Below are 14430 nucleotides of genomic sequence, written 5' to 3'. Positions count from 1 at the left end.
TTCTAAATGGTATAAAAGGTTCCTGCTCTGGTCTTCTTTGGGCCTTTATTCTCTCATGAAGTTTCCCATCTACATGTAAAAATTTAATAAAATTTGTTCATTTTTTCCCTATTGATCTGTCTTAGTCAGTTTAATTTTTAGAACCATCCAGAAACCCTAAGACAGTCAAAGAGAACTTTATTTCTACAATTTGTAGGAAGAATTTGAGTTTTATATCATAGGCTTTTAGCACAAATGATGCCATTTTAGGCTTGTGGGGTATTTCTTTTTTAAAAAAAAACAATAAAAAATATAGGTTAATACCTGATCTGATTGCAATTTCAACTTGTCCCATAAGCATAATCTTAATCAACCAGTATGGAATTTTCTGGTGAAGCCCAGTAAAGTAATCTGTCTAGTAGGCTCTCTCCATCCCCCATAAAAGGAAGAGACAATTCTATATAATAAAAGCCTAATACGCTAAGTGTCCAACCTTTCTTTTGATCATTTGACCAGTCGCTATGACATGCACTGACCACCAGGGGGCAGATTATCCGACTGGTAGGTTAGCTTGCTGCTTGGGTCCAGTGGATCGGGACTGGGCGAGATGAGCAGGACATGCCCTGGAGCCCTCCCTCAGTCCCTCCCTGGCCCCGATTGTTCACGAGTGGGGTCCCTTGGCCTGTCCTGTGCCCTTTCCCAATCAGGACACCTCGGGGGATGTTGGAGAGCCAGTTTTGGCCTGACCCCCTCAGGCCAGGCCAAGGGGCCCCACTGGTGCATGAATTCATGCACCGGGCCTCTAGTCTACATAATAAATCCTTTCCCCTTTCTTTCCCCTAAAGAAAAGTTGTTCCAGGCCCCAAATAATTCTTTCTTTTTTTTTTCATTACTAGCTTTGTTGCCCCATCCTGCTTCCTATAAAACCTTCCATTTTTTACAACCCCTCAGAGCACCCTTCTAGTTGCTAGATGTGATGTGCCAGATTTATGAATTGCTTAATAAAACCAATTAGGTCTTCAAATTTACTCCATTGAATTTTGCTTTTTTAAAAAAAATATATTTTATTGATTTTTTACAGAGAGGAAGGAAGAGAGATAGAGAGCTAGAAACATCGATGAGAGAGAAACATCGATCAGCTGCCTCTTGTACATCTCCTACTGGGGATGTGCCCGCAACCCAGGTACATGCCCTTGACCGGAATCAACCCAGGACCCTTCAGTCTGCAGGCCAACGCTCTATCCACTGAGCCAAACCGGTTTTGGCAAATTTTGCTTTTTAAAAGATGGGAAGGATCACCATGAATTGGAGCTTACAGGCTTCTCAATGGTCATGGAACTAAATTGAGATATAAACATAGGACAGTAGCAACAAGTAAGAAAAGAGTTTCAGTGGCTGAAATGTGTGTATGGTATATTCCTAGATCTGTAAGTGGCTAGGTATGACTTCTGTTTAAAGAAAAGTGAAGTGAATGATAGGATATGAGACCACAGAGGTGAGCAGAAGTCAGATTATGGAAGAGATTATATGCTGTACTAAAGAAAGTTGATATTTCTTGTAGGGTATGCATCTAGTATACATGAAAAATTCCAAAATTTGGATGGCATAATCATGCTGGTGATCATGAAGATCACAAATGTTGCAAATTAATTTTATTCATTAGTGTTTTGGTTGCAAGCAAACAAAGCAATTTGAGGTGACTTAGGGGGAAAAAGTGTAAATGGTGGTGAGAGTAGGGTGGGGATTTATTGGAAGAATGTGGGAGAAATTACAATATGAAAAAAATATAGCAGAAGAATTGGTCTTTGGAAATACCTGGAACCCAATAAGCTTAGGTATGCTGGAGATCAGGGCTTAATGGGCATAAATCCACCTAAAATTGTTTTTTTAACCTTGCATCACTACTTGAAATTCAGACTCTGAGGACAGGATAGGGGAGAAAAAAACATGTCTTTTGTCCTTCTAAGTTCTCAGCTAAAGCCTCTGTAACAAAATACAGATTAACAAGAGAAAAACAAACAAGTTATTAGCATGGATCTATCATACATACTAGGACATTAGAAAAACTCAAAGATGTGGCTAAAACTTGGAGTTACATACCATCTTCAGCTACCAGGTGAAATAAAGGAAGAAGAGTGTGGGAGAGGCAAGTTATGGACAGGTGACTATTAGGTTTGTGTTGACTGGAGCCAGGCCCAGAGAGTTTAAGAAATTTTATTGTATTCTCTCACAGCAGGCTGAGACCAATGTGTCAGTGTCAGCAAGCAAGAGTAGGGAGTTTGGGATATTTATATCTCCTGTTGCAGGTCAGAGCAACCATTTGGACTGGTTGCTGGCGGGAAGCTGAGTGTAGGTGGTTTACAGGAAACTGGAAGCCATTAGTCATATCTTGCAAAATCTGAAATGAGGATAATTAGTCATATCTTGCAAAACCGCAGGGGCAGGGTGAGAGCCCCAAATGGAGTATAATGGAAAAGTACTGAGCCCAGGGGAAAAGTAGAAAATATGCCTAACATCCCAGCATTTCCTCCCTGCACTAGCCCCCCTCCTCCCCCCGCCGGTTAGCTTGCGTTTCTGTAAACTGGGGATGATGAAGGCTGATTTCATTCTTATGTAGCTTCTTCATGCTTAGATGGGATGTAGAGATGTCCATAATTAGTCAGTGATTGAGGGAAGTGCTGAAATTTAGTATAGGTCTGGAATAGCATCAGTGACAAGGAAACAGCACAGTAAACTAAGATAAGGTTTTTTCACGCATATGTAACTCTTTGCATTCTCCATTAATATGAGTTTCTTGTGACTTAGAGTCATCTTTTTCTTCTTGGTACAGAGAGGAAAATATATATATACTAAATTACCCTGCAAAAGTGTCTACATAGCAAACATCCAAACCTGTGGAGAATTTTTATTTTATTCAAGCCAAATTGACAACACATGCTGGGGAATAAGAACTCAAACATCTGGAGAATAACAGCTTCCTTTATGCATTTGCAATTAAGAAAGGAAAATAAGGAAGAGCTGGGGGAAAACATGGTGGTGATTGGATTACAGGATAGTTAACAAGATTTTGTGCCTTCTTGAGGGTGGTTTCTGCTTATTTCAAAGGTACATGCACACACACACACACACACACACACACACAAATGGACAGGGCTTACATAAGTGACTTTTTACTGAACAGTTAATGCCTGGGGCTGACTACCCACCATGACCTGCTGAGTTAGGAATTTATGATCAGATCACCATAGGAGTTTACTCTCCCCGCATAGACCCTCTTTTTTTTTTATTCACAAATGAGTAACTTATACTCTGCTTTCAGAGCTTCTCCTTTGACTGCTGTTTCTCAGAATAATTCTTAAGCCAAAGAGGCATACATTAGGGTGGTATATTCTAGTCTTCTACAAGAGTGTCCAGTTAGCTTCGCTTGACTCTCATGATCCTCACTTGGCTCTGTAGAGGACATTGGAAACCTGGATGGACAGCCTCACCAAACTGCACATGGAAAGGGAAAGGATAATTCCCTAAGGGAAGTGAATATGCAGCTATCCAAATGGGGGTAAGTGGATATGAGAATGTTCAAGAAACAACAACACAACACATGCTATTTATATTAAATACACTTAAATACATTTTCTTCCTGTTTTGAACCAGTATCTTTTCACCCTTTCATAAAAGCATCTTCTAAAGAGTTTTTTAAACGAGGTATTTGTGAAACTTCCTTATAGGAGACCAGAATATGTCACCTCAAAATATGCCAGTACATTTTGAAACAGCATTTATCAAATGAGAAAAAACATTCAGTATTCTCCATATCTGAGTTGATCATTGAGGAAGAACTACTGGGTTAACACTAATCTCTTTTAGTTTGGTTGGTAGAGGTCATCATCTCCCAGGTGTCTGCTCATCGCCACGTGTACTGAAAAACTGCAAAGCTGAGGAGCTGCCCTTGAAATATGATGACCAAGCTACATTTATTGGTTACTCATTGAGATCTGAGTTTCAGGCAGGTGTGCAGTCACCTAGTTGAAATGTTAATACCATGGTCTTTTCTGTAATTATTTCAAGGCTGGAATCATTCCGTAATACAGGAGGCTAAAGAACATAAGGTACTATGCTTTAATGTTTGGTATGTCTTCTCCCCATACCTGCCTTAGGCAAAATTATATGAAGCAAATATTTCTCTTACTCTGTATCTCTCTCCCTCACTTAGCAAACAGAATTCTAGTGGACTATACTTCCTGTGCCCTCAACATTTCATGCCCCAATTTACTTCCTCTTCCTTACAACAAAATTTAAGTCTGGATCCTCATTACTGAGAAGAGTTGCCAACCCCACCCTATTTCTCTGCCAAGTGAAAATGATTATTATCGGATAAACTCAGTTGTGCTAATATCTTCTGCAGAGTGTATTGTTCCTTGGGAAACTACTGCCTTATCCCAGCTAAATTGCATTTGCCTCCTTAGAAATATTTTTTTAAATATGTTTTTATTGATTTTAGACATAGAGGAAGGGAAAGGAAGAGAAATAGAAACATCAGTGATGATAGAGAATCATTGATTGGCTGCCTCATGCAGGCAATCTACTGGGAATCAAACCTGAAACGCTGGCATGTGAGCGGGAATTGAACAGTGAACTCATGGTTCATGGGTCCACAACCAACCACTGAGCAACAGCAGCCGGGCCTTAGTGATATTCTTAATAAATGAGTCCAGTAGGAATCTCCGTCATTCCTTAGCTGATGGGGAAGGTTCTTTATAATCTTGGGAATTTATAGCTTTCATGCTGATGACAGCCTGTATTTTTATATTAGAAATCTCTATCTTCTGAAGGCAGGGAGAAGAGATATTGATGGACACTTGTGATGTTGATTTCATCTAAGTCAAAAAGAAAGTACCAAGCCAAAATATGGGAAAGGAAGAAGACCAATGTAACAGAGCACACACTATGAGCTAGGACCATAGTACATGTTATACTAAATCAGCTCTGCCCACCCCCACATTCCCAATCTGAGTGAAATTCAGCAAGTCAACACAACCAATGGCTGGGTCACAACTTTTCCCCAACTAGAACATAAACATTTACATTCTCATCATACGCATAAGCACATTACACACATATAATACCTTAAACTACACACAGCAAAATCTCATCCAAGTATAATCTATATCTAATACTTATACCAATCACCACACATACTCTGCACATATCAACACTAATAAAAGAGAAAAATGGTAATTGGAGTACGAGCTACCCTTTTCATTGGCTAATCAGGGCTATATGCAAATTAACTGCCAACTAAGATTGGCAGTTAACTGCCAACAAGATGGCGGCTAATTTGCATATGTAGGCACAATGCAGGGAGGCGAAAGGGAAAGCAGGAAGAAGCCCCCTGCCACTGACAGTGATCGGAAACCCAGGGGGGAGCTAAGAGCTGGGGGGCAGGGCAAAGGCGGCCCTGGGGCCGCCTTGGCCCTGCCCCCCAGCCATGATCGGAGAATCAGGTGCCTTTGCCACCCTGGCCAGTGATAGCAGGAAGTAGGGGTGGAGCCAGCGATGGGAGCTGGGCACGGTCGAAGCTGGCAGTCCCGGGAGCTAGGGGTCCCTTGCCTGGGCCTAAAGCGAAGCCCACGATCGCGGGGCCGCTGCAGCTGCGGGTCCCCACTGCCCGGGCCGGATGCCTCAGCCAGAGGCATCCTGCAGGGGCAGGGGCGGAGCCCGCGCGATCACAGCACCCCCCCGCTGCCACTGCAGGTCCCCGCTGCCCGGGCCGGACGCCTAGGCCAGAGGCGTCAGGCCTGGGCAAGGGGCCGATCCTGCGATTGGAGGGTGATGGGGTTCAACGCCTGAGGGCTCCCAGTATGTGAGAGGGGGCAGGCTGGGCTGAGGGACACTCCCCCCCCCGCCCCCCCCCCCCACACACACCCAGTGCACGAATTTCGTGCACCGGGCCTCTAGTAACATATATAAATGTCACACACATTAGAATGATATAATTTATTGTGAAGGGAGGGTCATTCAGCTTGGGTAGGTATAAGAAATAAATATCAGGAAAATTCCTGGGTTAGTGAAAAAGAGATGCCATGTGAGCTGAATTATACACACACACACACACACACACACACACACACACACACACACACACTAGAGGCCCGGTGCACAAAACTTTGTGCACTCGGTGTGTGTGGGGGGGGTCCCTCAGCCCAGCCTGTGCCCTCTCACAGTCTGGGACCCCTCGGGGGATGACCACCTGTTGGCTTAGGCCTGCTCCCTGGGGGGATTGGGCCTAAGCTTGCAATCAGACATCCCTCTGGCAGCCCGGCAGCCCTAAGCTGCAGTCAGACATCCTTAGCGCTGCTGAGGAGCCAGGAGAGGCTCCCACCACCACTGCTGTACTGGCAGCCACCAGCCTGCTTTGTGGCTGAGCAGAGTTCCCCCATGTGAGAGCACACTGACCACCAGGGGGCAGCTCCTGCATTGAGCATCAGACCCCTGGTCGTCAGTGTGTGTCATAGTTAGCAGTCATTCCCAGTCGTTCTGCTGTTAGGGTCAGTTTGCATATTACCCTTTTATTATACAGGATAGAGGCGTGGTGCCTGGGTGGGGGCTGGCTGGTTTGCCCTGAAGGGTGTCCGGATCAGGGTGGGGGTCCCGCTGGGGTGCCTGGCCAGCCTGGGTGAGGGGATGATGGCTGTTTGCAGGCTGGTCACACCCTCTTCAGGGTGGGGGTCCCCACTGGGGTGCCTGGCCAGTCTGGGTGAGGGGCTGAGGGCCGTTTTCAGGCTGGTCAAGCACCCCCGCGACAGAAGCTCTCAGCCTCTCCTTTTTTTCTTTTTTTTTATTCTGGCATTTATTTACCTTCTATAATTGAAACTTTGTAGCCTTGAGAGGAACTCAGAGCCAGCCAGGGTGGGTGGGAGGGAAACCTCCTGCTTGCTACAGCTCCGTGGCCACGGCTGGCTGAAAGCATGCATCTGGGGTTTATTTACCTTCTGTAATTGAAACTTTGTTGCTTTGAGTGGAGCTCAGAGGCAGGCCGTGGCAAGCGGGAAGCTTGGCTTCCTCCATCATTGGGGCAACCATGCCTCCTGCTTGCTCCAGCTCTGTGTCTGCCGGCCGCCATCTTGGTTGAGTTAATTTGCATATAGTTGCTCTGATTGGCTGGTGGGCCTGGCTTAAGGCGTAGCAAAGGTATGGTCAATTTGCATGTTTGTCTTTTATTAGTGTAGGTATATAGATATATAGGTTGTCCCAAAATTCATGCAAGAAGTAATTTTGATAGAAAACACAGGTTTATAATTAAAAATTGTAAATTTTTTATTGATTCATAAAGTATATAGTATAGGGTTATGTATGGAATAGCACATCGGGTAAATGGCCTCCATGGCTTTGCTGGCACATACGCAAAGCTGTGGTCTTCATTGGTCTTCATTGTCCCTGCTCCTGGGCCATAATTGGTACTTGGTAATGCTTATAAAATTGAAGGGATTGAAATCAAAGGGCAACAGATATTAGAATCTGATTTAATAAACAAAATAAAATTAGGCTTTTATTTTTTGTTGTTGTTAATGCTCAGGCAAAATTCAAATTTTGTGTGAATTTTGGGACACTTTATATATATATTAGAATTATATATCACATGGTTTCTTGATATCATAACTTTACCTATGTTGGTTCTCTGCCTGGAATACCTTTCTGTTGTCATTTACTTGCTCTACTATTATATATATACTTTTATATATACTATTATTATTATTATCTATAATAATAAAAGCATGGAAGCTCTCCCACTGCAGACACAGTGACCTCTCATAGCCAGTTAGCCTGGAGGTCAAATCACCCCCGGTATTGCTGACAACAATCAAGGCTTAACTACAACAAGACTGCACACAAAGACCACTAGGGGTTGCACCAAGAAAGCATAAAAAATGCAGAGACAAAGAAATAGGACAAAACTGTCAATGGAGGATATTGAGTTCAGAACCACACTTTTAAGGTCTCTTAAGAACTGTCTAGAAGCCGCCGATAAATGTAGTGAGATCCTCAAGAAATCTAATGAGACCCTCGATGTTATGATAAAGAACCAACTAGAAATTAAGCATACACGGACTGAAATAACGAATACCATACAGACTCCCAACAGCAGACCAGAGGAGCGCAAGAATCAAGGCAAAGATTTGAAATGCGAAGAAGCAAAAAACACCCAACCAGAAAAGCAAAATGAAAAAAGAATCCGAAAATACGAAGATAGTGTAAGGAGCCTCTGGGACAGCTTCAAGCGTACCAACATCAGAATTATAGGGGTGCCAGAAGATGAGATAGAGCAAGATATTGAAAACCTATTTGAAAAAATAATGACAGAAAACTTCCCCCACCTGGTGAAAGAAATAGAATTACAGGTCCAGGAAGCGCAGAGAACCCCAAACAAAAGGAATCCAAAGAGGACCACACCAAGACACATCATAATTAAAATGCCAAGAAAAAAAGACAAAGAGAGAATCTTAAAAGCAGCAAGAGAAAGAAACTCAGTTACCTACAAGGGAATACCCATACGACTGTCAGCTGATTACTCAACAGAAACTTTGCAGGCCAGAAGGGAGTGGCAAGAAATATTCAAAGTGATGAATGCCAAGAACCTACAACCAAGATTACTTTATCCAGCAAAGCTATCATTCAGAACTGAAGGTCAGATAAAGAGCTTCACAGATAAGGAAAAGCTAAAGGAGTTCATCACCACCAAACCAGTATTATATGAAATGCTGAAAGGTATCCTTTAAGAAGAGGAAGAAGAAGAAAAAGGTAAAGATACAAATTATGAACAACAAACATGCATCTATCAACAAGTGAATCTAAGAATCAAGTGAATATATAAATAATCTGGTGATCATAATAGAATCAGGGACATAGAAAGGGAATGGACTGACTATTCTTGGAAGGGAAAGGGGTGTGGGAGTTGTGGGAAGAGACTGGACAAAAATCGTGCACCTATGGATGAGGACAGTGGGTGGGGAGTAAGGGCGGAGGGTGGGGCGGGAACTGGGAGGAGGGGAGTTATGGGGGAAAAAAGAGGAACAAATGTAATAGTCTGAACAATAAAGATTTAAAATAATAATAACAATAATAAAAGCATAATATGCTAATTAGACCAGACAGCCAGACAACCTTCTGGATGACCTTCCAGATGACCTTCTGGATGAAGCCAGGGTTTCTGGGGCTGAGCCCCTTGTAAGAATTTCATGCATCGGACCTCTAGTATATATCCTATCTAATAAAAGAGAAACATGGTAATTAGCCATACCTCCGCTACCCTTCCCATTGGCTAATCAGGGTGATATGCAAATTAACTGCCAGCCAAGATGGCGGCCGGCAGCCAGGCAGCTTGAAGCGAACATGAGACTTGATTGCTTCAGTGATGGAGGACTCCAACGTTCACCACCTGCCGCTGCCGGCCTCTGAGCTTGCAGTTTGAAACAATGTTACAAATATAGAAGCTAAACAAAACCCCAGAAACCTGCTTGCAGCCAGCCGGGCTTCAGACAGCAGGACCGCAACATTGTTTCAATTATAGAACAAACGCAGATCCCTGCTTTCAGCCAGCCGGGATCTCAGAGCTCTAGTTGAAACAGTGTTTCGATTATAGAACCCAAACAAACCAGATACCTGCTTTCAGCAGCCAAGGCCTCAGAGCTAAAGCTGGCCCAGAATTAAAAAAAGAAAAAAAGGAGCGGTTGGGAGCTTCAGTCACCCGCCAGCATGAAAACAGCCCTCAGCCCCTCACCCAGGCTGGCCAGGCACCCCAGTGGGGAGCCCCACCCTGATCCAGGACACCCTTCAGGGCAAACCAGCCGGCCCCCACCCGTGCACCAGGCCTCTATCCTATATAATAAAAGGGTAATATGCCTCCCATCACCAGGGTCAGCGTGACAGGGGCAGCGCCCAAACCCCCTGATCACCCTGTGGCTCTGTGTGTGACAGGGGGTGGGGCCACAACCTCCCTACCAGCCCTGCTCTGTTCATGACAGGGGAAGGCGCCCCAACCCCCTGATCAGCCCTGCTCTGTGCCTGATAGGGGGGAGCTCCCCAACCCCCTGACCGCCCTGTGGCTCTGTGTGTGAAAGGGTGCGGTGCCCCAACCCCCGATCGGCCCTGCTCTGTGTGTGACAGGGTGCGGCGCCCTAACCCCCTCACCCCCACCACGGGCCCTGCTCTGTGTGTGATGGGGTAGAGCCATAACCTCCCCATCTGCCCTGCCCTGAGTGTGACAGTGGCGGTGCCCCAACCCCCTGATCGGCCCTGCTCTGTGGATGATAGAGGGAGGTGCCCCAACCCCCCCTCCACGGGCCCTGCTGTGTGTGATGGGGTAGAGCCATAACCTCCCCATCGGCCCTGCCCTGAGTGTGACAGGGTGCAGCGCCCCAACGCCCTGATGGGCCCTGCTCTGTGCGTGACAGGGTACGGAGCCCCAAACCCCCTGATGGGCCCTGCTCTGTGAGTGACAGGGGGCAGCGCCCTAACCCCCTGATTGGCCCTGCTCTGTGCATGACAGGGGGCGGCGCCCCAATTCCCCAATCAGCCCTGCTCTGAGCCCGACCAGGGGCTGCACCTAGGGATTGGGCCTGCCCTCTGCCACCTGGGAGCAGGCCTAAGGCAGCAGGTCGTTATCTCCCGAGGGGTCCCAGACTGCGAGAGGGCACAGGCCGGGCTGAGGGACCCCCTTTCCCCCCAGAGTGCACAAATTTTTGTGCACTGGGCCTCTAGTATATATATAATAGTAGAGCAGGTAAATGACAACTGAAGGGTATTCCAGGCAGAGAACCAACATAGGTAAATTTGTGATATCAAGAAACCATGTGATACATAACTCTAAATAGTTATAAAACATTAACACATAAATGCAAAGAAGTGATTAGCAAGGGCTATTGATGTGGGCATGGCCCACCACTTGGGAAACACTCATCACTCTACTAAAACCAGGGCGTGTGGTTAGAGGTTACTCCTGTGCTCTTTGTAGCCCTTTTTGTTATTCCTCTGGTAACACTTGATTATTTTGAAGGGATACTGGGCCCATATATATACATTTTCTGTAGCGATCTCTCCAGTTCCTGATGCATATGTGCTCAATTTTGTGCCAGAAGGTATAGATGAAGATGTGATAGTTCCTGTCTTTCGAAGCTTCTCTTTCTCTCATGAGATCATTCCATCTGTACTCATTGAATTCTAAGCTTGTGCTCAGGTGGTGCTGTTTCATGAATTCCCTCCAGGAAAGGTTCTGGTTGTGTACATGGAGCCCACATAAGGGGAACAGCAGGAGCAAGAGAGGACCTGGGACCTTCAGAGAGGAGGACATCTCAGTCACCAGGATGACCTGTGGGTCTACATGAAAGAGAGAGGAAAACATAACTGCAACACTGCCCTGAGTTGAGCTCTACCTTAAAATTCTGTTGTAGATATTTAGGCTCAATTTTACCATTTGGTTCCAAATTAGGAGATTATAAATCTCATTAGATAATAAAATTTTCTAGAACTGAAAATATGCTAAAGCCTGAGTGAGACAAGCATGAAATTGTAGAAAATAGATGAATTTTATTTTGAGAATTCCAAACACCTCCTTTCTGCCCTCTCTGCCATCCAAAACAAGGAGCATTCTAGCTGGTTCTGTGGTACAGTCCAGATGGGGTTCTCATAAGAGTATATGCCTGAAAGAGAATGGGACTTTAAGTTTTATGTCTGTGAAGTAGAAAAGGTTGTCACCCTTTAAGGCAGTGGTTCTTAACCTGTGGGTCGTGACCCCCTTTGGGGGTCGAACGACCCTTTCACAGGGGTCTCCTAAGACCATCGGAAAACACATATTTTCGATGGTCTTAGGAACCAAGACACCGCTCCTCTATCCATCTCCAGGGGCGTCCGCCCACATGCAGATATGCCCACATACGAGTACCCGGCATGATGACATCATCATGCCAACCCCATCACAGACACCCCGTACAAATACAGGTGTATGTGACAGGGTTTTCGCCATTATGTACTTATGCGGACCAGTCACCCGTGTAGAGAGCAGCTACTGTGTAGAAAGCAGCTGCTGTGTTGAAAGCAGCTACTCTGTTAAAAGCAGCTACTGTATTGAAAGCAGCAGTATTGGAAGTAAAACGACACTTCATGAATTATCATTACTGGGTAAATGTAAAATCATGTGCTGTAAAATCATCAACTACTGCAAAAAAATATATCTGTACTATGGGGACTTAATCTAGATGCTGATCGGTCTTTTTATATTCAGCTGTGGTTGATGTGAATACTGCCCCCTTGTGATAGTAAAAGGTATGTAAAATAACAACACAGAATGGTAAATCATAGGAAACTTTAATGAACTGTATTGACTGAACTATGCCATGTATCATCTTTTGTATTATTAAAGCCATTGTTATATATTATTTTCATTAGCAAACCATCCCATGACAATGGATCGTGTAGAGAAGAACATTAAGAAAAGAAAATATAGTGAGAATTTTTCACAGTATGGTTTTACCTCAATAATTACAGCAGGAATTGAGAAACTGCAATGTGTTATTTGTTGTGAAGTTCTATCAGCCAAATCTATGAAGCTGAACAAACTAACACGTCATTTTGATAGCAAGCATCCGAGCTTTGCCGGCAAAGATACCAACTATTTTAGAAGCAAAGCTGATGGACTCAAGAAAGCCAGAATTGACACTGGTGAAAAGTACCACAAACAAAACATAGCAGCCATTGAAGCTTCATATTTGGTGGCACTCAGAATCGCCAGAGCTATGAAACCTCACACCATTGCTGAGGATTTACTGTTGTCAGAGGCCAAAGACATTGTTCGAATTATGATTGGAGACGAATTTGTTATGAAATTGAGTGCAGCCCTAACGAGTTTGGTTCAGTGAATACAGCATCAGCCTGTGGACTGAAGGGTCCCAGGTTCAAGTCCGGTCAAGGGCATGTACTTTGGTTGCAGGCACATCTCAAGTAGGGGGTGTGAAAGAGGCAGCTGATCGATGTTTCTTTCTCATCGATATTTCTAACTCTCTATCCCTCTCCCTTCCTCTCTGTAAAAAAATCAATAAAATATATTTTTTTAAAAAAGAAATTGAATGCAATTTCCTTATCTAATGACAATGTCCGCAGAAGAAGAGATCACATGTCTGCTGATATTCTTGATCAGGTAATACAGGAAATTAAATCTGCTCCACTTCCAATATTTAGTATCCAGCTTGATGAATCTACAGATGTTGCATACTGTTCACAGTTATTGGTTTACATGAGGTATATTAATGATGGCGACTTTAAAGATGAGTTTCTCTTTTGCAAACCTCTTGAAATGACAACTACTGCCCATGATGTATTTGACACAGTTGGTTCATTTCTGAAAGAGCATAAGATCTCTTGGGAAAAGGTTTGTGGTGTTTGCACAGATGGTGCTCCAGCTATGCTAGGATGTCCATTTGGATTTCAATGTTTGGTACTGAATGAGTCACCAAAAGTCATCGGAACTCACTGTATGATTCATTGGCAAATATTAGCAATGAAGACGCTGCCACAAGAGTTACAAGAAGTAATGAAAAGTGTCATAGGTTGTGTCAATTTTGTAAAGGCAGGAGTAAGAGAGGACCTAGGACCTTTAGAGAGGATGACTTCTGTCACCAGGATCACCTGTGGGTCTACATGGAAGAGAGAGGAAAACATAACTGCAACAGTGCCCTGAGCTGAGCTCCACCTTAAAATTCTGTTCCCTGCCAATGTAGATACTTAGGCTCAATTTTACTATTTGGTTGCAGAGTAGAAGATGATAAATCTCATTAGATAATTAAATTTACAAGAACTGAAAATATGCTAGAGCCTGAGTGAGACAAGCACGAAATTGTAAAAATTAGATGAAGTTTATTTTGAGAATTCCAAACACCTTCTCTTCGCCCAAAACAAGGAGCATTCTACCTTGCTCTGTTTTACAGTCCAGGTGAGTTCTCATAAGAGAGTTTGTCTGAAAGAGAATGGGACTTTAAGTTTTATGTCTGTGAAGTAGAAAAGGTTGTCACCCTTTAGGGAATGTAGAAGATGAGTAGACTTGGGAAACGTTTTCCAAGGCGTTGGCTCCCTGAAATCCCAGGCTGCAATTAAAACTGACTCTGCAAGTGGGGCTCATCTCATCTTGACTTCCTCATAACACTTCCCCAATGCCTGCCTGAAACATGGTAGCACTTCACACTGCCCACTTGCCTTTGCAGAGGCCATTTCTCTAATTATCATCATGCTGAATGATCTTGATTTGCCAGTAAGAATACCATCATAAAGTTGAAATAGTATTTTAAGCAACCAAGTACCAAGATTGAAACGGTCCTCACAGGAGCTACTCTGGTCAAAATCAGGGCCTAGAGATGTTTGAAAAAGTCTCCCCTTTATATCTCACAACTGGTGTCCTCAAATGAACCT

This window comes from Myotis daubentonii, chromosome 1, assembly GCF_963259705.1.
Source record: "Myotis daubentonii chromosome 1, mMyoDau2.1, whole genome shotgun sequence".
NCBI lineage: Eukaryota > Metazoa > Chordata > Mammalia > Chiroptera > Vespertilionidae > Myotis > Myotis daubentonii.
The sequence above is the reverse complement of the archived record's forward strand: the minus strand, read 5'-3'. Positions refer to the sequence as shown.